General features: G+C 40.3%; 1 protein-coding gene across 6 annotated transcripts in view; it reads right to left on the bottom strand.

Annotated features, from left to right (window-relative positions):
* Nucleotides 1–23,837, bottom strand: part of SGCZ (sarcoglycan zeta) — a 1,585,391-nt gene that overhangs the window by 967,347 nt on the left and 594,207 nt on the right. The window lies entirely within an intron of this gene.

Below are 23,837 nucleotides of genomic sequence, written 5' to 3'. Positions count from 1 at the left end.
AGGCCCTAAGCTAACTAGATTTACCTACACTAACAAAACCTACACTACTTCTAGCACACACTATAGGGTGCTACACTAGAAAAATGTAGACGACAGTGTGAATTAAACACTGTAGTGTCCAAAGGGAAGCAGATAACAGTATCCGATATCTGCAATAAATAGGGCCATTCGTTTGAAAAGTGCTATAAGGATTTCTGGGAAATTTTAAATGTTGAGTGTTTAAAGGCTATTATAATTCAACTTAATCAACAAAAGCAAAAATGTGAGAAAAATGTTCTAAGCAGGGAGAGTTACATGGTTAACTTGAATTGAAATTACTGGAAGGTCAAAAGAACTTAAGAATGAAAGTAAACAGACAGAAGAGAGATGATGAATTTTGAACAGTGATGAAGCAAACATACCTAAATTCGGTTCTGAGTAGGTTTGGAAAACTTTTCTAATGTTTGAATGCTGAAATCAAACCCCTTTGCCATAAAAGTGGTAGCAGATAGACATGTGCATTCATTTTCCTCCAAATGGATTTTCGCCCGAATTTCGGGTATTTTCCTTATCGCTTTAACAAACGATAACGAACATGCAGAATCCGAAAACCGAAAGATCCGACATAAACAAATGCTTTATTTTAGTTTTTGTTGCAACAACAGTTCGATATAGATAGGAGATTCGACATGACGCTGACAATAGCGATCTGTGTCAATCGAACCTGTGGCCGAATGCGCCTAACCTTAGCTCTATTAGTTCAAGATTATGCTACATAGAGAGAAAAGATTCGACATTACTGAGACAATAGCAAAAAAGGTTGAATGTGCCTAACGTAACTCTATTAGTCCAAGATTATTCGACATAGAGAGAAAAGATTTGATATGAATATTCGACGAAGCAGTCGCCGCAAGCTGATATTTATGGTCAAATGCTCCACCCATAGGCTATAGTGACTAGTAATAATATTTAATAAGTCATACAACATTAGAATTCTACTATAGCTTGCAGGCGGAACATTCGACTGGAAATGTACGATTGCGACGTTGTACAGTTTAGCTGATCCCTCAAATCTTCTTAGAACATTTGACAGACACCATAAGCCTTCAATGACAAATTCAACCTTAATTATTTCGGATTTTCAGATGAATGCATTTTTTTAATGAAACTAAAATAAATAAAAACAAATTTCGGGAGTAACTAAATAAATTTATTTTTTGGACGAAAACTAAATTCTGAAACAAATATTTCAGTGTGCACATGTCTAGTAGCAGACATGAGCTTGGTATAATTTTTTTTAGCAGGCTCAGTGCTTTTTAGTAAAAGTAATTACTGTACTGCATTGTGAAGGTATGAAGGTGTTGCCCCCACCCCCATCACTTGTCATGATCTCTGGGCTCTCCTGTTCCTTTAGGATGAAGAGCAAAAGCAGATTAAGGAACATTTATCCCTTGATCTGCCCTGTTATCCTTGAACCCGAAAAACAACCCCCCCCCCAAAAAAAAAAGAAAAAATATATTTTCTGAAAGCACAGACCCCGTAGAATAAAATAAAGTTAGCAGCTAGGGATGAGTCCGATGTTCGAGTCTAACGTAAGTTCAACTCGAACATGGGGTGTTCACCTGTTCACTGATTAGTGGACAATTTGGGGTGTTCATGGCAAATTCAAAAGCCACGGAAAACCCTTTAAAAGTCTATGGGAGAAATCAAAAGTGATAATTTTAAAGGCTTATATGCATAGTATTGTCAAAAAATACCATAAAGTAAAAAAATAAAAGTGAAATATTCCTTTAAATATTCCTTTAAATTTCATACCTGGGAGGTGTCTATAGTATGCCTGTAAAGTGGTGCATTTTCCCGTGTTTAGAACCGGCCCTGTACAAAATGACATGTCTAAAGGAAAAAAGTCATTTAAAACTACTCGCAGCTATAATGAATTGTTGGGTCTCGGCAATACAGATAAAAGTCATTGGAAAAAACGGCATGGGGTCCCCCAAAAATCCATCCCAGGCCCTTTGGGTCTGATATAAATATTAAGGGGAACCCTGAACCAAAATGTAAAAAAGAAATTGCGTGGGGTCCCCCAAAATTCCATACCAGGCCCTTCAGGTTCTGTATTGATATTAACCACTTAAGCCCCGGACCATTTGGCTGGCCAAAGACCAGACCGTTTTTGCGATTTTGCACTGCGTCGCTTTAACTGACAATTGCGCGGTCATGCGACGTGGCTCCCAAACAAAATTGACATCCTTTTTTCTCACATATAGAGCTTTCTTTTGGTGGTATTTGATCACCTTTGCGTTTTTTTTTTGCACTATAAACAAAAAATAGCGACAATTTTGAAAAAACGCCATATTTTTAACTTTTTGCTATAATAAATATCCCCCAAAAATATATAAAAAAAAAAATTTCCCCTCAGTTTAGGCTGATACATATTCTTCTACATATTTTTGGTAAAAAAAATCACAATAAGCGTATATTGATTGTTTGTGCAAAAATTATAGCGTTTACAAAATATGGGATCGTTTTATGTCATTTTATTTTATATATTTTTATTAGTAATGGCGGCGATCAGAGAATTTTATCATGACTGCAACATTATGGCAGACAGATCAGACACTTTTGGTGTGATTTTGTGACCATTCACATTTATATAGTGATCAGTGCAATTAAAAATGCATTGATCACTGTGTAAATGTGACTGGCAGTGAAGGGGTTAACCGCTAGATGGCACTGTAGGGGTTATGTGTGTCCTAGGGAGTGATTCTAACTGTGGGGGGAGGGGCTGTGTGTGACACAACACTGATCACTGCTCTTGATTACAGGGAGCGGTGATCAGTGACAGTGTCACTAGGCAGAATGGGGAAATGCTTGTTTACATCAGCATTTCCCCATTCTTCCTCTCCGTGAGATGATCATGGATATCCCCAGGGACATTGAGTCTGCGGGATACAAAGCTCCCAGCAACCCACCTCTTGTACGTGCCCTTCTGCCACGGTATATCTTTGCAAGGTGGTTGGGAAGGGGTTAAGGGGAACCCTGCGCCAAATTAAAAGTGGCGCAGATGTCCCCCTTAAAATCCATACCAGACATGAGGTCTGGTATGGATTTTAAGGGGAACCCCGCACCAAAGCACCTTGTCCCCATGTTGATGGGGACAAGGGCCTCATCCCCACAACCCTTGCCCAGGGGTTATGGGGGTCTGCGGGTGGGGGGCTTATCGGAAACTGGAAGCCACCTTTAACAAGGGAGCCCCAGACAGGGGGGGCTGTTTGAAATGGTAATGGGTACATTTTATCCGTACCATGTCACAAAAAAAGTGTCAAATTGTTAAAAAAAACTACATGACACACTTTGGGACAAGTCCTTTATTAAAAAAAAAAAGTCCTACGCAGTCCATTCATCTCCTTTTCTCGCTCCGCTGACGGACCAAAAATAACCCCACACGCCCCCACCGATCTTCCTCCATGGGAGGCACTCGCCGTATTGACCATCTTCTCAGGTGACAGTTCTTTTATAACTGAGGGCGGGGCCACATGGTGACATACCCGGGTGACCTCATCCCCCTTTGACACACGGGGACTTCCCAATGTCTTTCCCGTGGTGTCAGAGGGGAGCGAGGCCACCCATTTATGTACCTGGGTGACGCTGCCCCCTCTGATGCACAGGGACTTCCCAATGGCTTCTCCATGGTGTCAGAGGGGGTGGGGTCACCCGTTTAGGTAAAAAGTGGCCCTGTCTCCCTCTGACGCCATGGGGAAGCCATTGGGAAGTGAGTCAGAGGGGGCGGGGTTACCCGGGTACATCAATGTGTGGCCCCACCCTCAGTTATAAAAGAACTGTCACCTGAGAGGATGGTAATAACGGTGGGTGCCTCCCATGGAGGCGGATTGTGGCAGCATGCAGGGGTTTTTTTGGTCTGTCGGCAGCGGAGCAAGAGAAGAAGATAAATGCACTGGACTGGGACATTTTTATTTTTTTTAAAAAGGAGTTGTCCCAAAGTGTGTCTTGTGGTTTTTTAACCACTTAAGCCCCGGACCATTTTGCTGGCCAAAGACCAGAGCACTTTTTGCGATTCAGCACTGCATCGCTTTAACTGACAATTGCGCTGTTGTGCAACGTGGCTCCCAAACAAAATTAACATCATTTTTTCCCACAAATAGAGCTTTCTTTTGGTGGTATTTGATCACCCCTGCGGTTTTTATTTTTTGCGCTATAAACAAAAAAAGAGAGACAATTTTGAAAAAAACGCACTATTTTTTACATTTTGCTATAATAAATATCCCCCAAAAATAAATAAAAAAACATGTTTTTCCTCAGCAAAATAGTGGATAGTTTTATGGCATTTTTATTTAATAATTTTTTTTTTTTTACTAGTAATGACAGCAATCACCAATTTTTATCAGACTGCAACATTATGGCAGACACATTGGACATTTTTGACACATTTTTGGGACCATTGTCATTTATACAGCAATCAGTGCTGTACAAATGCACTGATTCCTGTGTAAAAGACACTGGTAGTGAAAGGGGTTAACCCCTAGGTGGCAGTGTAGGGGTTAAGTATGTCCTGGGGAGTGATTCTAACTGTGGGGGGCATGGCTACATGTAGCACATCACTGATCTATGCTCCCAATCACAGGAAGCAAAGATCAGTGACACTGTCACTAGGCAGAAAGGGGAGATGCGTGTTTACATTAGCATCTCCTCGTTCTTCCTCTCCGTGAGATAATTGCGGGTATCCCAACTCATGGAGCTTGCCGCAGGCACACGCCACCTCTTAAAGGGCGACATACAGGTACGTTAGTTTGCTTGTACGATCCCTTCTGCCCACGTATATCGGCATGAGGCGGTCGGCAATCGGTTAACAATCTGACACTTTTTTTTAAATGGTACAGGTACAATGTATCCGTTATTTCAAACATAGTAGGGCAGGATCTGGGGGTCCCCTTGTTAAAAGAGGCTTCCAGATTCCCATAAGCCACCCACCCGCAGACCCCCATAACCACTGGGCAAGGGTTATGGGGATGAGGCCCTTGTCCCCATCAACATGGGGACAAGGTGCTTTGGGGGGCTACCCCAAAGCACCCTCCCCATGTTGAGGTAATGTGGCCTGGTATGGTTCAGGAGGGGGCGCTCTCTCATCCCCCCTCTTTTCCTGTGGCCTGCAAAGTTGCATGCTCGGATAAGGGTCTGGTATGGATTTTAAGGGGGACCCCTACACCCTTTTTTTTTAAATTGGCGCAAGCTTCCCCTTAATATCCATACCAAACTTGAAGGGCCTGGTATGGAATTTGGGGGACCCCAGGTAATTTTTTTGTTTAATTTTGGTTCGGGGTACTCCTTAATATTCATACCAGACCCAAAGGTCCTGGTAAGGATTTTTGGGGGGGCCCCATGCCATTTTTTTCAATGACTTTTATCTGTATTGCTGAGACCTGACAATTCATTATAGCTGCGAGTAGTTTTAAATGACCTTTTTCCTTTAGAAATGTCATTTTGTGCAGGGACTGTTCTAAACATGAGAAAAATTTGCCACTTTACAGACATACTATAGACACTCCCCAGGTATGAAATTTAAAGGAATATTTCACTTTTATTGTTTCACTTTAACCACTTGCCGCCCGCCATATAGCAAAGTGATGGTGGCAAAGTGGTTTTAATATCCTGACCAGACGTCATATGACGTGATCAGGATATTAAGCCGCTGACAGAGACTCTTTACCATGTGATCATCCGTGTCCAATCACGGTTGATCACAGTGTAAATAGGAAGAACCGGTGATCAGCTTTTCCTCACTCGCGTCTGTCAGACGCGAGTAGAGGAGAGACGATCAGCTTCTCTTCTGACAGGGGGGTCTGTGCTGATTGATTATCAGCACAGCCCCCCCAAGGATGCCCTCACTGGACCACCAGGGACGCCACCAGACCCCCAAGGATGCCCAGCACCAGGTATGCCCCCCTAGACCACCAGGGGTGCCAGTCAGTGCCCACAATGGATGCCAAAAAATGCCCATAATGGATGCCAATCAGTGCCCACAATGGGCATCACTGATTGCCATGCATTATTGTTTGGAACTGATTGGCATCCATACCTACAATACTGTACACTACAATGCCCATCTGTGCTGCCTATCAGTGCCCATCCATGCCACCTATCAGTGCCACCCATCCATGCCAATCCGTGCCACCTATCAGTGCCTATTTGTGCCACCTATCAGTGTCTATCTGTGTCGCATATCAGTGCCACCTATCAGTGCCGCCTATCAGTGCCACTTCATTGATGCCACATCATTGGTGCCCATCAGTGCCGCCTTATCAGTGCCCATCACTGCAGCCCCATCAGTGCCCATCAAGGAAGGAGAAAACGTACTTATTTACAAAGTTTTGTAACTGAAACATATTTTTTTCAAAATGTTTGGCTTTTTTATTTGTTTAGCTGAAAATAAAAATCCCACAGGTGATCAAATACCACCAAAAGAAAGCTCTATTTGTGATAAAAATTTAGTTTGAGTACAGTGTAGCATGACCGCGCAATTGTCATTCAAATTGCGACAGCGCTGAAAGCTCAAAATTCGTCTGGGCAAGAAGGTGTATAAGTGCCCAGTATTGAAGTGGTTAAGCATTATTAAAATCACTGCTCCTGAAAAAACTGCAGTTTTTAAAACTTTTTTTTTTTTGCATTGACACATGTCCCCTGGGGCAGGACCCAGGTCCCAGGTCCCCAAACACTTTTTAGGGCAATAACTTGCATATTAGGCTTTAAAATTAGCAGTTTTGATTTCTCCCATAGACAATTCATTATAGCCGCCAGTAGTTTTAAATTACTTTTTTCCCTTAAAAATGTCATTTTGTGCAGGGACTGTTCTAAACATTGGAAAAATGCACCACTTTACAGGCATACTATAGACACCCCCCAGGTATGAAACATAAAGGAATATTTAAATTTTATTGTTTCACTTTAATCATTATTAAAATCACTGCTCCTGAAAATATGGCAGTTTTTAAAACTTTTATTTGCATTGATACATGTCCCCTGGGGCAGGACCCAGGTCCCCAAACACTTTTTTATGACAATAACTCGCATATAAGCCTTTAAAATTAGCACTTTTGATTATTCATGTTCGTGTCCCATAGACTTCAACAGTGTTCACGTGTTCAAACAAATTTTTTACCTGTGCCCATGTTCTGCTGCGAATCGAACCGAGAGGTGTTCAGCTCATTCCTGTTAGCAGCAGTTTTTATGTCACACAGTATTTGTGTTGATGTTAAATAAAATGTATATATTTTCACACTATGTTGTACAATACACTTAAATAATTTTAGTGCACACAAACAGAATATAATTCACACATTTTTGGTAAAATATCAATTCAATTTGGGGATGTATCCCCCTGAAACACATGCCATCATGGCAACCTGCAATGTAAGGTATGTGAGTGACCTATGATTTACTCTGTTTTTAATTATTTGTTGAATAAAAGTTTTTATTGTGCTAGTAGTGTGCTTCTCTAGTGTTCCCTTTCTGTTTCCCTGTAAAAATCATGCATTCCCTGTTTTCCTATTTGTATCCTGCATTCCTTTATTTGGTCTAGCGGGGACAGCTACAGATGTACAAAAAGACATGCAGAAAATCACGGAGAGTGGAGATTTTCCATCAAAGTACGTATACACTCAATCACTAAAATCTGATATAAGCTTTAACAACTTCAAACATGTTTTAAATCTACAGCTTTTCTTAAATATAATGAAAGCCCTTGTTCAGAAATGACTGTTATAGGATAACAGCACTCTGTCCCTGTTTCCCAGTTGTGTTATTGGATTCTCACATGGGCTTCTGATGGAGACTAAAAGTGGCCTTTTCAAAAAGTAATCATATATACATACATACATTCTGTTGTCACTATCGGAAAACCCACCTTAAGAGATGCCATTGCTGAAGTGTATGCATACAGAAATAAGGGGCTGCAAAGTGGCTGAAGGAGATCAGTAGCAATAAGATGTAACAAAGAGATGAAAAGGGTATAATATTTTATTTACAAGAAATAAATACCACTCAGAATACTACTCAGTTAGGGTTCATGTATATTGCGGCTGGTAAACGGATGTTTAGGAGCAGTTGGGCATTTTTTTCAGCTGCCCTTGAATGCGCCTCTATGTTATCTTAACAGTAAATGTACACAGGGTTGTTTATAGTCGTTTATAGGCAGTTGAATTTGGAAGCATTTTTTGGAAAGCAAAAAAATGCATTTAGGATGGATGGTTCAAAGGTATTTGAAATGCCAAATGCCTGTAACAGCTTGTAAATGCCTGTAGCTGGTTTCGATTACAGGCGTTTTTAATGAAGATCCATTTTTGACTATTTGCAAAAAAAAAAGAAGAGGCTTCTAAATGCAAACCCAGCTTAACATGGCTAAACGCGGCTAAACTCGGCATGTAAACGTTGCAAAACGGACATTTTTAAAACGTCAGTTACTATTGGTCAAGTTACTGTAAATCGCATTGGAGAGGTTTTAAAACATATACATTAAGCCTTAGATTTTATCTCAACTATGTGTAGTCAAGAAATGCATACAAAATATGAAAATAATGGGCAACTTATAAATCAAAGTTTATATACTGAAATATTTCACTCATTAGTGTACAAGTGACTATTTGCATTAAAACTTGCCATAGATGTTCAGTACTTTCTGTTTCTGTGATAATGAATTGGTAATACAACTTGTGATTGCATTTTATTCAACAGTTATATTACATTAGAAAGAGGCATTGCTTTTTATTAAATAAAATTAAATACTCTTCATTCAGAGTGACCCAGTTAGTAAAAATGAAAAAGACAAAATTACATTAACCTTAAACTTTATCATTCCTAATCTTATAAATGTCGATAGAGGCTAAAAGATTCCCCTAAAACTATCCACCCTGATTCTCTGAAGTCTGGACTAAGATGTAGCACACATGAAAAAAATGTTAATACAGCCATTTTTCAAATTTTTTTCTTTCTTGCTTTTAATTTACGCATTTGCTTTTTTTTTTTTTTTTATTCTTTATTTAAATTTTTCATTTAAGTTGCGTACAAAACATAATCAAGTATTATAAAAGAAAACCATAGGACCAAAATACATTCATGCCCTTAAATTTTTCACATTATCCTGGTTTTCTTTCTTTACCTCTCGAGTTCTTCTAAAATATCTCCCTCCCACCCCTCTCCCCACCCCTACCGACCCATTACCTCGTTAAAAATCATAGATTGTCTAAAGATTTTCCAGTATTTCCATTTCACATGGAATCTCTTTCTTTCTCTTTCTTCCTCCATTCCCAGCCCTTCAATACTATACATTTCCTCAACTTTTCCTAGCCATTCCTTTACTTTGGGTGCTTCTATTTCTTTCCATTTTTTCGGAATCAGGCTTTTTGCCACGTTTATTAATGAGCTTGTGAGGGAATTCCTATACTCCTTAATTGGGGTATCTACTGCATGGAATAGGCATAACCATGGGTTCTCAGGTAACTGTATTTTAGCTATTACTTCTATATATCTTATTATTTCTCTCCAATATTCTTTAATCTTGGGACAATCCCACCATATGTGGGCCAAACTTCCCGTTTGTCCACAATTCCTCCAACATTTCCCAGATTGTCCCTCCTGGTACTTTGCCATTATATCTGGGGTCCTATACCATCTTACTAAGATTTTATAATTTGTTTCTATCATCTTACTATTTTCCGTGGATCTGTGCACCATCTTCAATATTTTTTCTATATTTTGGTTTTCACCCCGTGCTCCTATCTCTTCTTCCCATTTTTTAATGAAAGTTGGTACCTCCGCTTCACATTCCCGTCTCAAGACCTTATAAAACTGGGCAATACCTGCCCTTGGGGATTTCCCCTCACATATCCGCTCCAAGGCAGTCAAATTTTCTCCATCTCTAAGCGGTTGTGGTAGTCTTGAGACAAAATGTCTAAGCTGCAGGTATCGCCACTCATTCAAATCCACCCAATCATTTTCTTTCTGTAATATTGCTAGTGTTTTCAATTTCCCCTCCTTAATTATGTGTCATAATTGCATATTATCTTGTTTTATCCATTTCCCTCCTATTGTACTTTTACCAGGTGCAAAAAAATCATTATCTTTTAAATAAATTAAAGGGGAATTATATTTCCACTTGTTATGTTTGTGTATGTGTATTCCCTCCCCTACTCTAAACACATTTTTTGTGACCAAAGGTGTTGTCTTCCCTAGTGATCTATATTTTAAAGGAGTCCAGATTTCTCTACCTAAATTTGTGCCTGATAAACTGTGTTCTATTTTTCCCCATCTTTTTTTACTTTCTAATTTTGCCCATTCCACCACCCGTGTTAACACTGCTGCTTCGTAATATTTTCTAAAGTCTGGGACATTCAGACCCCCCTCATCTTTTCCCTTTTGCAAAGTCTTCAGTGGGATTCTAGGTTTCTTGTTGTTCCAGATAAATTTAGAAATTAAAGAATTTATCATTTTAAAATATAAAATATAATAAAATATATTACCAATATATATTGGTAATAGCTGAAATTTATAAAGGATTTTAGGTTGAATAATCATTTTTAAGGCATTAATTCTTCCTAACCATGACAGGGGCTTTGTTCTCATTCTCCTTATTTCTTCTCTCAATTCTTCTAGAAGGGGGATATAGTTTATTAGGTAAATTTTTTCTATTGATGCAGTCAGTTTAATCCCTAAATATTTAATTTCTTTTTGCCATAGAAATGGGAATTCTCTCTTAATGTCAAGTTCTTCTCTCGGATTTATATTTACGTTTAAGATTTCTGACTTGCTTGGGTTGATTTTAAAGTTAGATAATTCCCCGTATTCCTGTAAAGCCTTTAACAAGTTTGGCATGGAGATTCGTGGTCTAGATACATAAAACAGAATATCATCCGCGAATGCGGCTGTCTTATGTATTTCCCCCTCTATCTCAACCCCCTTTATATCTGGGTTTCTCCTTATCGTCTCCAGGAGTGGCTCCAATGCCAGAACGAACAATAGGGGGGACAGCGGACACCCCTGTCTAGTCCCATTGTTCATTCTGAAGGCTGTTGATGGTACCCCATTAACTCTTACCACTGCCTTGGGGCTGTTATATAGTGCCTTTATCCACTTCAAAATTTTGGGACCAAACCCCATTCCCCTTAGGGTACCCATCATGAATCCGCATTTGCTTTTTAAACATATATATATATGTATACATTTTTATTTAGAGAAAAAAAACTAAGTATTATTTTTCTATTTTTTAAAATTATTTTTAATATTCTAATTATATCTGACAGTTACAATACTGTACATATGGGGAGGGGGGTTTACTAGAACTGTAGCGTGCTATGCATATAAACCAATCAGCTTCCATCTTTGATTGTCAAAGCTTAATTGAACAAACTGAATTTAGAAGCTGATTGGCTTCCATGCATAGCTCCATGAGATTTTAAGTGCCCCAGTTTTATTAAATATCCCCCATGGATACTAGCACCTTCTAGTCTTCTAGCTACAGTGCTGCCATGAAGCCTCTATCTCACGTAATGTCACAGCTTATAAATTGGTCACATATTCAGTCTTGTTTGTGCCCAGTTGGCAGTGGAGATTGGAGCAATCCAAAACAGATGGGTTTGGTGCCACCAGCTGCAAAAAGACTGAGAGAGTGGCTGTAAAAGGGAGGATGTTTATTAACATGTCCCCAGCATTAGGAATTGTGCTTGGAGGTTATTAATATACAGATCGCATGTGACAAAGGATTAATAAGAAGTGGTGAAATATATATTGTAATGGCCTTCATTAATGGGAATATTGATTATCCTTAAAAAAATTGCTCATCTTTCTTACCATGTAAAGAGAAAGGAGCTATAATTTAAAAGGGTAGGAAGTTACCTTTAGGGTAACTGGGACCTTGAGAAAGTCATAATTATTATTATTATTATTACTATACAGGATTTATATAGCGCCAACAGTTTGAGCAGTGCTTTACAACATTAAGGCAAACAGTATAGTTACAATACAATTCAATACAGGAGGAATCAGAGGGCCCTGCTCATTGGAGCTTAAAATCTAAGAGGGAGGGTCAAGTGATACAAATGCAATAACTGTGGGGGATGAGCTGATGGAAAAAACCAAAGTACAGTTGTTAGGTGGAGGCAGGATAGGCTTCTCTGAAGAGAAAAGTTTTCAGGGATCGCCTAAAAGGGGATAAAGTAGGAGATAGCTGGACAGATTGGGAATAGAATGGAAGAGGCACAGGAGAAGTCCTGGAGGTGAACATGGGAGAAGATGACAAGAGAATTAGAGAGCATGAGGTCTTGGGAGGAAAGAAGAGAACAATTTGGTTGGTATTTTATGATGTAGCCGGGGCCAAGTTGTGGATGGCTTTGTAAGTTATTGTTAATATTTTTAATTTAATTTGTTGGGTGAGTGGCAGCCATTTGGGGATTAGCAGAGAGGAGTAGCAGATGCTGAGTGGTTTGTAAGGTAGATGAGTCTGGCAGCAGCATTCATGATGGACTTAATAGGGGATAGCCTCTTTAAAGGTGAGCCAGTGAGGAGGGAGTTGCAATAGTGGAGGTGAGAGATGATCAGGGAGTGAATTAGGAGCTTTCAGGTGTCATTGGTTAGGATGGAGTATATTTTGTGGAGGTTGAGGTGGCAAGCTTTGGAAAGTGATTGGATGTTGGGACAAAAGGTGAGTCCAGGATAATATTTAGCACTCTGGAATGCAGGGATGGGTGGATTGTTGTGCCATTGATCTTCACAGAGATGTCAGGGGAAGAGGCAGGTGGGAGAGGAGATATTACAAGCTTGGTTTTGGACAGGTTGAGTAAGTGGTGTGACATCCAGACTGATATGTCTGTTAGTAAATTAGAAATGTGTGAGGATACTGATGAAGTGAACTGAGGGGGAGCGAGATAGATTTGGGTGAGCAATGAAATGATATTGAAATCCATGGGAGACAACAAGCTGGCCCAAGGAGGAGGTGTAGATTGAGAACAGGAGAGGTCCAAGAACAAAACCTTGGGGACCCCAAATGGAGAAAGGAAGAGGAGAGAAGGAAGTAGAATTGTGACACTGGAGATGCAGTGGGATGGGTAGGATGAGAGCCAGTAAAGAGCATAGCCACAGAGACCAAAGAAGTAACTTTTTTGAGAAGGGGTGGTCAACCATATCAAAGGCAGCCAAAAGGCCCAAAAATAGGAATACAGAATAGTGTACATGGGTCATCTAATTCTTTAAGAAGGGATGCTTTTTTTGTGTGGGTTTCAGCTTTAAAGGTGGCAGATGCATGCCACTAAAGTCCAGCATATCAAATAATAGACTTGCTGAATGCTGACTTTAAGAAAACAAGAGAGCCTTTCTGTTTATTTTATCAATTTTCACCAATCTGCATTTTTTGGTATGGTATAAATATTCAAATGCACAATTTCAATCTCTTTAGAAAATTAGAAATAAATGTAAAACCAGAATGAATATAAATGATACTCAGATAGAGGTAACGAGTTTTAATACCTATGGTGTTATAATGGGTGAAAATAGATTTTGCTCCATTTGCTTTTCTAATGTGCATGGGTTGGCTCATTCTTTTATTGCTAAAATTAAGCATACAATTGTTGATTTGGCAGTAAAATCATAACATAGATCATTTAGATCTGCAGAACAGCCACTCTACTAGATTAAATATGTTAAATGAAAATATGACTGAAATGACTGGAACATATAATACAGAAAGTGTCATCAATGGTCTTGTTTACATAATGCAAGTGGCACTCCATTGACAGCTGATGGATCAAGGAAATTTATCGTATAAGAAATTAAGCTGGACGACCTTGCTATTTTTAAGGAACATTACCAGAATAAGATTGTACATGTCCTTGTACACAAGAAGAGGGACTAACAAGAGTTAAACAGGGGGGTGTGGTTAGCCACGGAACAAGATGGCCATACTGTGAGGGAGCTCTGTAATCACGGACACCCCTGAGCGACTAATAAAGTGACACAGAAGCCCTGGAGACATAACCCGACTCCGGAAAGTGATGGGAATAAACAGAGAATGTCTGTGAAACGAAAAACAAGAGAGGGGCCCCACAAATTAAGTGAATTCCTCAGCCCAGCTGGGATACAGAGGAACAAAGATGGCACTGGCTCCTCCTTCTCTCACTTCAGTACAGGACATAACGTTGCAGACTCAGGAGAGGAAGAGATTACACACAGTGGGCTGCAATGTCACAACAACCTGGAATCACAAGCTGAAATCACAAGTCCTCTCAGACAGAAGAAAAGGATTTCTTCTGCTGAAGGTAATGAACCCCTACAAAATATTAACTATATATCAGGTAACAATCCATATGATGAAAAGCTGAATTCAATTCCCACAGCAGGGCAACCCATACTGAAAGAAATAAAAGATATAATAATGCAACATTACAACTTGATATGTTAAATTTCATGCAGAAATCTAAAATGGAAATTGATGTAATAGGGGAAAGAGTGGACTATGTAGAAACTAAAATGTGTGAATTTCCATCTGCTCACAATGAAAAGGTTGATTCTCACGTTGAGTTGGAAGATGAGGTTAAACAACTCAGGATGAAAATGGCAGATTTAGAGGATCGCACCAGATGCAATAACATGAACTTCAGAGATATACCCGAAAACATTAAACCTTCAGAATTGAAACGTTTTCTTAATGATAACAAAGCTAATTCCATCAATGCCACATCAGGAATTGGGAATCAACTATGCAATATGCACATTGTCATTCCCCACTACCTGATCCGTATGCGGGAATCGTTTTTTATTCTGATCTATCACAAGTGACGATCTTGGCCCACAAAAACCTAAATTCAATTAACAAAATCCTACGGAATCACAGTATAATCTATAAATGGGGATTTCCTACAAAAATACTTGTAGATCATAAAGGCACCTCATACTCGATCAATAATCTGGAGCAAGGTTTAAAAATCCTACACCCATGAGGTATTCTCCCAAAAAACAAAGATAACATAACGGATAAATCCACACCTGTGAAATTATTACAAGACTGGCAAAAAAGCCACAGATGAATCCTCTTGACATCACAAGATAATAATACGCCTTCTACAAAACGACATGTTGCTGTTTTATGGAATCGATAATTCCTCAAATATCAATCATCCAGGGTCTTTGAAGCTCAGGGATCAAGATAATTGGTCTATTCCATCTTTTTCCCTGTAACCCCTGGAAATTAGTACAAGTTCAATGTACACTGGAGTTGCCCAGCAACTCTATAATTTTTTCAGTTTTCTTATGTTTGAGGTAAATGACTGTTTTTTCTTTTCTCCAAAGACACTTATAACTGTTATATGGTCCAACACCTCCACCTACTGGAAGAATATCATAACTACATCAAGTCTCACTCTCTCAAAAATCATCTATATATAAGGCTAATGACACTCTTCAGCAAATGTATACAAATTGACAATGAATCTTACATTTTTTTCACTAAATGTAAAGGGACTAAACAGTCCTTACAAAAGAAGAGCTCTATGAATGGATGTCCTAATATATGAATGTGACATCATCTGCATCCAGGGGTCCCATTTTGCATTGGACAAAGCACCCAAATTTAGCCATCACAAATTCCATCAAATTTTCTCATCCAGCTGCAAAAAAAAAAAAAAGAAAGTGATTACGGCAATTAAATACACTGTCTCTTTCAAGCTTATTGACTTGAAAACCCACACCCAAGGCAGATACATAATGTTGGTGGCTCCTTGTGAAACATAATTCACCAAGTGTTGGATTGTTCACCCACTAATGGGGAATGTGAGCTGGGTTTAGACCATCGTGAGACAGGTTAATTTTACCCTACTTATGATGTATTGTCGCAATAGTAATCCTGACAACATAATCTATACAATTGTAAACTTCTATGCTCCCAATAAAAATCCTCATCAATCCATCAACAAAAATCATCAAGAAAGCACGTAAAATACAGGAAAGAACTCTGACCTTTGTGGCTACTTCAATGCACCAATGGGCCCTGCTATGGACACTTCCAAGAAAGGAATCATTACTAGAAGAGATGCATATTCCATTTTCTGCTCAGAAGACATGTACAACACCTGGAGATGTTTGCACACAATGGAAAAGGACTATACATTCTTCTCATATTCTAGATTTGATTATTTCATTGCAGACAAACTTCTCCTGCCAAAGATCACAAAAACCTGCATCCACAACATAAATTGGTCCGATCACGCACCAATCACAATTGAAATCAACCAAAGTCTACCTTGCTCTAATAACTATCTCTGGAAAAACACCTTTGTTCTTTCGCAGGAGAGACACTTGTCAGTGCTAAAAAAAAAACGAGAATTTTTTTTGTAATAAACGATAAAGAACCAATAAATAGCACTACTCTGTGGTGTACCCATAAAGCTTATGATAGAGGCCTCCTTATACATGTAGCAGCCAGGGAAAAAAAGGAAAACTAATATGTTTAATAATATCCTAAATGAATAACCAAATTAGAAGAACTACACAAAAAAACCCTCAAGATATTAACCTAGACCGCCAACTTACTCACTTAAGATCTGAATTGAGAGCTATCCTTATAGCAGATCAAGATAAAATTAAACAAAAAATGAAAATAAATTACTACTCCCACAACAACAAAGTAGGAAAACTTTTAGCATCTTAACTCTGCCAGTGCCAAATAAAAAATAAAATCCATAAATTATCCCATCATACCTTTGGTAAAGTAGTAATCATGCCTCAAGAAATAGAAGATACCTTTGCAAACCTAACAGAAAATATAACAAAATTTCTAGATAACATAAAACTACCAAATTCTGATCCTAATGATTTAGAGTGACTCAATGAACCAATATCAAATGAAGAAACCTTTTAAGTGATCAAAGAACTACCCTAAAAACAAAGCACCAGGAGCTGATGGCCTATCGGGGGAATATTATATGGCCTTCAAAGAAATTCTAGTTCCTTAGCTCACTAACATGTGTAATCATATGGCTAACTCTAAACTTTTTCCCAAAGAACTACTGGAAGCAATAATAATAACACTACAACAAACAAGGCAAAGACCCCTCACCCCTTACAAATTATAGATCCCTATCACTATTAAACCTTGACCTAAAAATTTATGCAAAAATCTTGGCCAACAGACTAGTAAACATAACCCCTTACCTAATAGGACCTGACCAAGTAGGCTTTATTAAGGGGAGACATGCACAAGATGACGCTAGAAGAATTCTAAACGTAATTAACCAAATTCATATAGGTCGAACAACCTTATTGCTTCCAGCATTAAATACAGAAAAGGCGTTCGACAGAATTCACTGGGTATACATTTCCAGAAACTCTAACTAAATTTGGATTCCAAAGATTCATCCACTCGGAAATTATGGTGCTATACACACAACCCAAGGATAAAGTATTTACATCAAGGTGGTCGGGTGTGGCCTGGCATGCAGCGCCAATTGTAGCATAGAGACGGAGCTCCGCTCTTCCCGCAGCCTTACAGCCATACACTGACCACTCCGATCCAGATAATGGGCAAACCTAACAGATCCCAAGCCGGCTCATCAGCTAGGAACTCCTTTGTGGTACAGAGATCCCACAGTATACCGGATCTTTTCACATCTCGACATCAGACGGCCCGGGGCTCCGAGGCTTCCAAGATGGCGCAGGATGACCATGAGGACAATTACAGTGAGGACTCGCAGGCAGCTTCAGAGGATCTGGTAAGGCACCACTCCTCTCATGATCAGCTCTTGACATATGCTGATATGTCAGCGTTTGTTGCTGACATAAAGGATGCTTTTTTCTCGGCCATCACTGAACTAAAAGCAGACATGCTGGCCCTGAATGAGAGAACACACATTATTGAACGCTCGGGACAGAATAGAGATAAGGCTATCACTAGATTGGAGACTGTCTCAGAGGCACACACAGCCCAATTGATAGCAGTTAACCGACACTTAGAAGATTTGGACAATAGGGGCAGGCATAATATCAGGGTGAAGGTGATACCGGAGGCAGTCTCACCAGTACAGATCGTCCCAGCCCTAAAGTCCATATTTAATAATTTGCTGGAGAGACTTTGAGTGTGCACACAGGGCCCTCAGGCCCAGACAAAATGAATCAACACCGCCTAGAGATGTGATTTGTTGTGTCACAGACTACAAGCTTAAAGAGGACATTCTAGCCCATGCTCGTCAAAATGAGCTGATTACCTTTAATGAGCATACAATTACATTATTCCAAGATCTCTCTCCAATTACATTGAACAATTGCAGGGCTCTGCATCCACTATTGGAAACCCTGAGAAACCATAATCTCACATACAGATGAAAAATCCCTTTTGCCCTGTCAGTCACATCAGAAGGTGTGACACACATGCTCAAAACCCCAGATAAGCTACCAGCATTCTGCTCAGCCCTACAATTACCACCTGTGGATTTACCCGACTGGTATCGAGAATTCCGGTTCCTGCCTGCGCCCCATAGCCCGCCGGTCTCACCACATTCTACACCAACAAAACCTGCGCCTAAAAAAGGGAGATTTCAGAAGCAGCAAGGAGCTGAATCCATGAGACCTTCCCAAACGTCCAGGAGCACAAGAACCAGAGAACACACCTGAGGTACCTACACAACGGGATCTCCATTCTTGTCTTTCTTCTGACAATCTGCATTATGGAGGTACACACTGTTCCTGGCTGAGGGGGCTATTACACCGTCTCAAATTCCCTACCTGAATCTTCTGCTGAAAGCGGAGCCCTTCTAAACGCTTGATTGCTACTTAGGCGGGCACTTGAACGTTGCTCTCTGTCTCTTAAACCGCCACTCCACCCCTATGGGCTTTCATCGTACAGGTATGGGAACTTTTGTAGCTCAACATCATGGTGACTCCACTGTCCCCCCCCCCCCTCCGGGGGTGCACTGGTGAGCCAATATATAACTTGATGGCTCCCCATACCCAATGTTTGACTTATGGTTTGGTGGCTTAATGTGATTTATATAATACAGTGCCTCTTTATCGATGTGGATGTTCTGCCTCTGGGCTCCCCTTTTACCAAGGTTGAGCTGGTGGCAGTATGTGCTCACTCCAACATCCCTTTTAAGGCTTGATTGCCTATCTAGATCCTTAATTTGTATGCTTAAAGTTATGCTTACTTTGTCAGTGTTACAGTTATATGTGTTTAACATTTTCTTATAGGTTGCAGGAGGGGACTGCTACATGTCTTCCACATAGACAGACTACTTGACACCCTAACCAACCCGCTAGGTACACCCACATACCCCACACTGTACCTTAACTTGGGTGTTCCCACGGGGGTTTTTTTTCTTTCCTTCCACCGGGTTTTTCTACAGTTCTTACGAGCCATGGGCCCTAAGGTGGGCACAACTTGAGGAGCCCCTCTACAGTTTGTAGAGGTGCCTGATTGAATTTGAGAATCTAATCCTCCTGTCTATCCAGGGGGTCCCCCTTCCCCCTTTTCTCCCCCGCTTTTTTTTTTCTTTCATCGGTGAGTTGACACCCTTAGACCCTTGCTTTCTTGCATAGACACCCTAACTACAGTGGGCATACTCATCGCTAGGCAGATGCCCCACATTGATGTCACACAATCCCAGAGGCCTTAACATACCGGAAAGATGGGTATCCCTACTAAGGGAACTGAAAAAAGCACAGCCTACTTTTGTGGTCATACAAGAAACACATTTTTGCTCCCAATCGATTCCAAGATTATTTAACAAACATTTCCCAGAGGTGTTCCATGCTCCAATCCAGACCATAAATCTAAGGGAGTATCAATTCTACTACACAAACATGCCAACTTTAAGGTCACTCGACATCATGCAGACCCACAGGGGCAATTTCTGTTTCTGAAAGGGATCTGGCATAATATACCGATTACGCTCGCAAATGCATATTTCCCTAATTCAGGTCACTTGCCATTCTGTTGCCGCTTGGTGGACGAACTTAAAAGTTTTGCCACTGGTTGTGTCATACTGGGCGGAGACCTCAATATCCTGTTGCTTCCATTACAGGATACCTCCAATGGCAAATCCATTGTATCATACTCTATTCTACAGAAAATAAAGTCTCTGCTGAACTCTTTGAATTTAGTGGATGCATGGCACCTGGTGCACCCAACAGGGAAAGTCTTTACGTATTATTCAGCCTTACATAAAAAAAAAAAAAAATCACATATTGACTATGTCTTCATTACCCAATGAGATCTGCCTCTACTACGCACTGCCTACATTAGTATACAAACATTTTCGGACCACTGCCCGGTATCGATTTCCCTGACACAAACAGATAAACCTCACAAATCAAGTAACTGGCGACTAAATCCCTCGTTATTATCAGATCACATTGGTTGCCTGCAAATTGCCGCAGCACTGAAAACATACTTTGAACTCAAAAACACAGATGACATTTCACCTATGACTATCTGAGAGGCGCATAAGTGCATCATACGTGGCGAACTTATTCGCTTAGGCACTAATAAGAAAAGGGAGGCTACCAAAGACATCACCTCACTGGCAGAAAAAATTGCATTGTTATAAAACCAACACAAGCAATCTCGTGCAGAAACTACATTTGCCGTACTGACAGAAACTAGAGAAAGGCTAAATTCCTTGCTCAACTTTAAAGCCAAACACATTCTGTATTTTATAAAAGGCTTCTACTATGAGCATGGGGACAAATGAGGCAAACTTCTCATGAAGGCTCTTAAAGACGTAGCCCACACTCACTCTATTCTGTCCATTTAAAACCCCGAAGGTCAAATACTACCCAAAACGGACCACATCGCGTCACAATTCCACAGCTTCTATACAAAGCTGTATAACCTACCCCTGCCACATAAGCCACCTGATTTTCAAGATACTAGAGACCATACACTATGTCCCTATATCGAAGAAAGAGGCATCCCCACTTTAACCCCTTCCGAACGTGACTCATTAGAAGCACCTATTGCAGAAGACGAACTTATACTGGTTATTAAGACTCTTAAAACAGGCAAGAGCCCAGGCCCTGATGGGTTTATGGCTCATTATTATAAGAGGTTCATTGACATACTTAGCGCCCTAAACTACCTTAAAACCTCTCCACTCACATCGAACACCTTTACATCAGCACATGTCGCGTTGCCTCCCAAACTGGCTAAAGATCCCACAAATTGCTCGAGTTACAGGCCAATTTCGCTACTGAATCTGGACCTAAAAATCTTGGCCAAAATACTGGCCACCAGAATATCATTTCTCCTCCCTAATCAAATTGCTCCAGAGCAGGTGGGATTCATGCCGGGCAGGGAGGCACGTGATAATGTCACAAAGACCCTCAACCTGATCCACTGTGCATGTACAAGGGGCATCGAAAGCCTTCTCCTGTTGACTGATGCGGAGAAGGCCTTTTACCGTGTGGCTTGTGGCCTTATATCATAAACCTCAGGTGAAGCTTAAAATAAATGGTACCCTTTCTGAGGCAGTGGACATCAATAATGGAATGAGGCAAGGTTGCCATTTGTCCCCTCTGTTTATTTTATCCCTAGAACCTTTTATTCACAACCCAGACGTAAAAGGTTTCCAAATTAATGACCGTCACTTTAAAATAGCTGCATATGCAGACGACCTCTTATTCTCCCTTACACCGCCCCATACTTCAATCCTGAACCTGATCAAAGCCTTTAAACTTTTTGGATATATATCCAATATGAAGATTAACTACACTAAGTTGGAAGCCCTCAATCTCACTCTATCACCTGAATCGTTAGCCAGAGCACAGGCCACCTCCTCATTTAAATGGATGCCTTCGTCCATTACATATCTTGATATTAAACTTACGGGCAAATTAGCAGACATTTACAATGTCAACTTCCCTCCACTGCTGAATAGGATACAAAACGAGATTAAGGCCTGGACATCTAAACCCTTTTATTGGTTTGGCAGAGCTTCTATACTCAAGATGTTAATACTACCCAGAATTCTATATCACTTCCATACCCTTCAAATATCACTCCCGTGTCAGTTTTTTAGACGACTCAAGGTTATTGCCGGGACCTTCATATGGATGGGGAAAAACCACACATAAAACTTGATACCCTTACAAAATCAAAAGAAGAAGGAGGCATAGGATTCCCTGATTTCAAACTTTACCACTATGGAATACATTTAACTAGAATCCTAGACTGCAATTGTCATTGTCATTGCGATTAGGCCTGGGGGACCTAGGGTCTTTAAGTAAATATGTTCAAATAAGGTTTGTGATTGTAAATCAATAAGGCCTTTATTATAGGAGGAACAAAAGTGAGATAGCTGGAGATATCAGAATATTTCTGAGCTCAGTAATTTATATTACTCCTATAGGCAGGCAAAGGTATAAAAGGAGGAGGTCATCACCACCCAGTTAATACCAAGTGCAGTCCAATGGTGAAAGGAGGCAGGGGCTATGCGAGCCAGATAAAAAAGACAGATGTCTCAAAAAAGATAATATTTTGCAAAGTTCGGTAGTCTTAAGCCACTGTGCAGCCTAGAGCGCATCAAGACTGCCCTAGATATGCAGGGTTTAATAGACCCCCATATAAAATCGTTAAGGTGACATTGCAAAATGCATATGTAATGAGGAGGTACTGCCACTGAGAGTACCCTGAACAAGTACAGCATTTTGGGAAGAAGGGTCATCTTAACTGCCATTGTACATCCTATGAAGGATATATGTAAGGAAGACCAGCAAATCAGAAATGAAGTCAAGTGTGCAAGGATCACAGGATAATTGGGCTCAAAAAGTACAGAGAAAAAAGAAAAATAAGTTTAGAGAGAAACTTTGAGCAGTAATTGCATACAAAAGGAAAAGGACCAGGATAAAAATCCTGGTTTGACTATCCAGAAATACCAATCCATCTGCAAAATATAACATGGTTAGGAGAGCGTACAGTGGTCAGGGTACAGTGACTACTGCCAGTGGAATCAGAGGCAAATGCGTAGCAAGAAAAAGAAACACAAATATAAAGAGATGCCTGAAAACAAGTCTCTAGAATAGGGGTGGCTCACCAATATAGGTGACAGACACATTTATTAGGGAGTGGGAGAAGAGGGAAAAGAGGGAAAAGGACAGGAGGTAAGGGGGACTGGGGGCAGGGGAAGGAGGGAAAGGAGGGAAATGGGGGGAGGGGTAAGACAAGGAGGTAGAAGTTCCTGAGGGAGTTACCATCTATGTAGATCACATACAGCTACATTATTAAGCACAACAGTGGTTTAAAGTCTAACAAACTAATCTGATTGTAAAAAAGAAATGTTTGAGGATGGGCCAGGATCTCTATAGTTGTGATAAAGTCCAATGCTAGGGATGTTATTGTGGCAACTAATGCTAAGTAATAAGGGGGTTGCCTGCTTGAGGAGTAAACTGAGATATGAGGTCCTGGCCTAATCTTCTGATTTTGAAAAAAAACACAAAAGGAAACAATCAGGCAGGTAAACAGGTAAAGATGAATGCAATGATTAACCACTTCCTGACCGGTGCACAACGGTGTACATCGGCAGAATGGCACAGGCAGGCAAATTGACGTACAAGTACGTCCATTTGAAATTTCCGCCGTGGATGCCGCGGATACCCGCGATCGTCTCACGGGGAGATGCGGAAGTAAAAAGCATCTCCCCGTTCTGCCTAGCAACAAGTGACACTGATCTCTGCTCCCTGTGATTGGAGCAGAGATCAGTGTTCACTAACACACAGCCACGCCCCCACAGTTAGTAACACACCCCTAGGATACACTTAACCCCTACACTGCCACCCTCTGGTTAACCCCTTCACTGCCAGTGTCATTTCTACAG

This window comes from Lithobates pipiens, unplaced genomic scaffold (genome assembly GCF_037356315.1).
Source record: "Lithobates pipiens isolate NorthernLeopardFrog02 unplaced genomic scaffold, aLitPip1_a1.2 Scaffold_13, whole genome shotgun sequence".
Classification (NCBI taxonomy): Eukaryota; Metazoa; Chordata; class Amphibia; order Anura; family Ranidae; genus Lithobates; species Lithobates pipiens.
The sequence above is the reverse complement of the archived record's forward strand: the minus strand, read 5'-3'. Positions and strand labels throughout refer to the sequence as shown.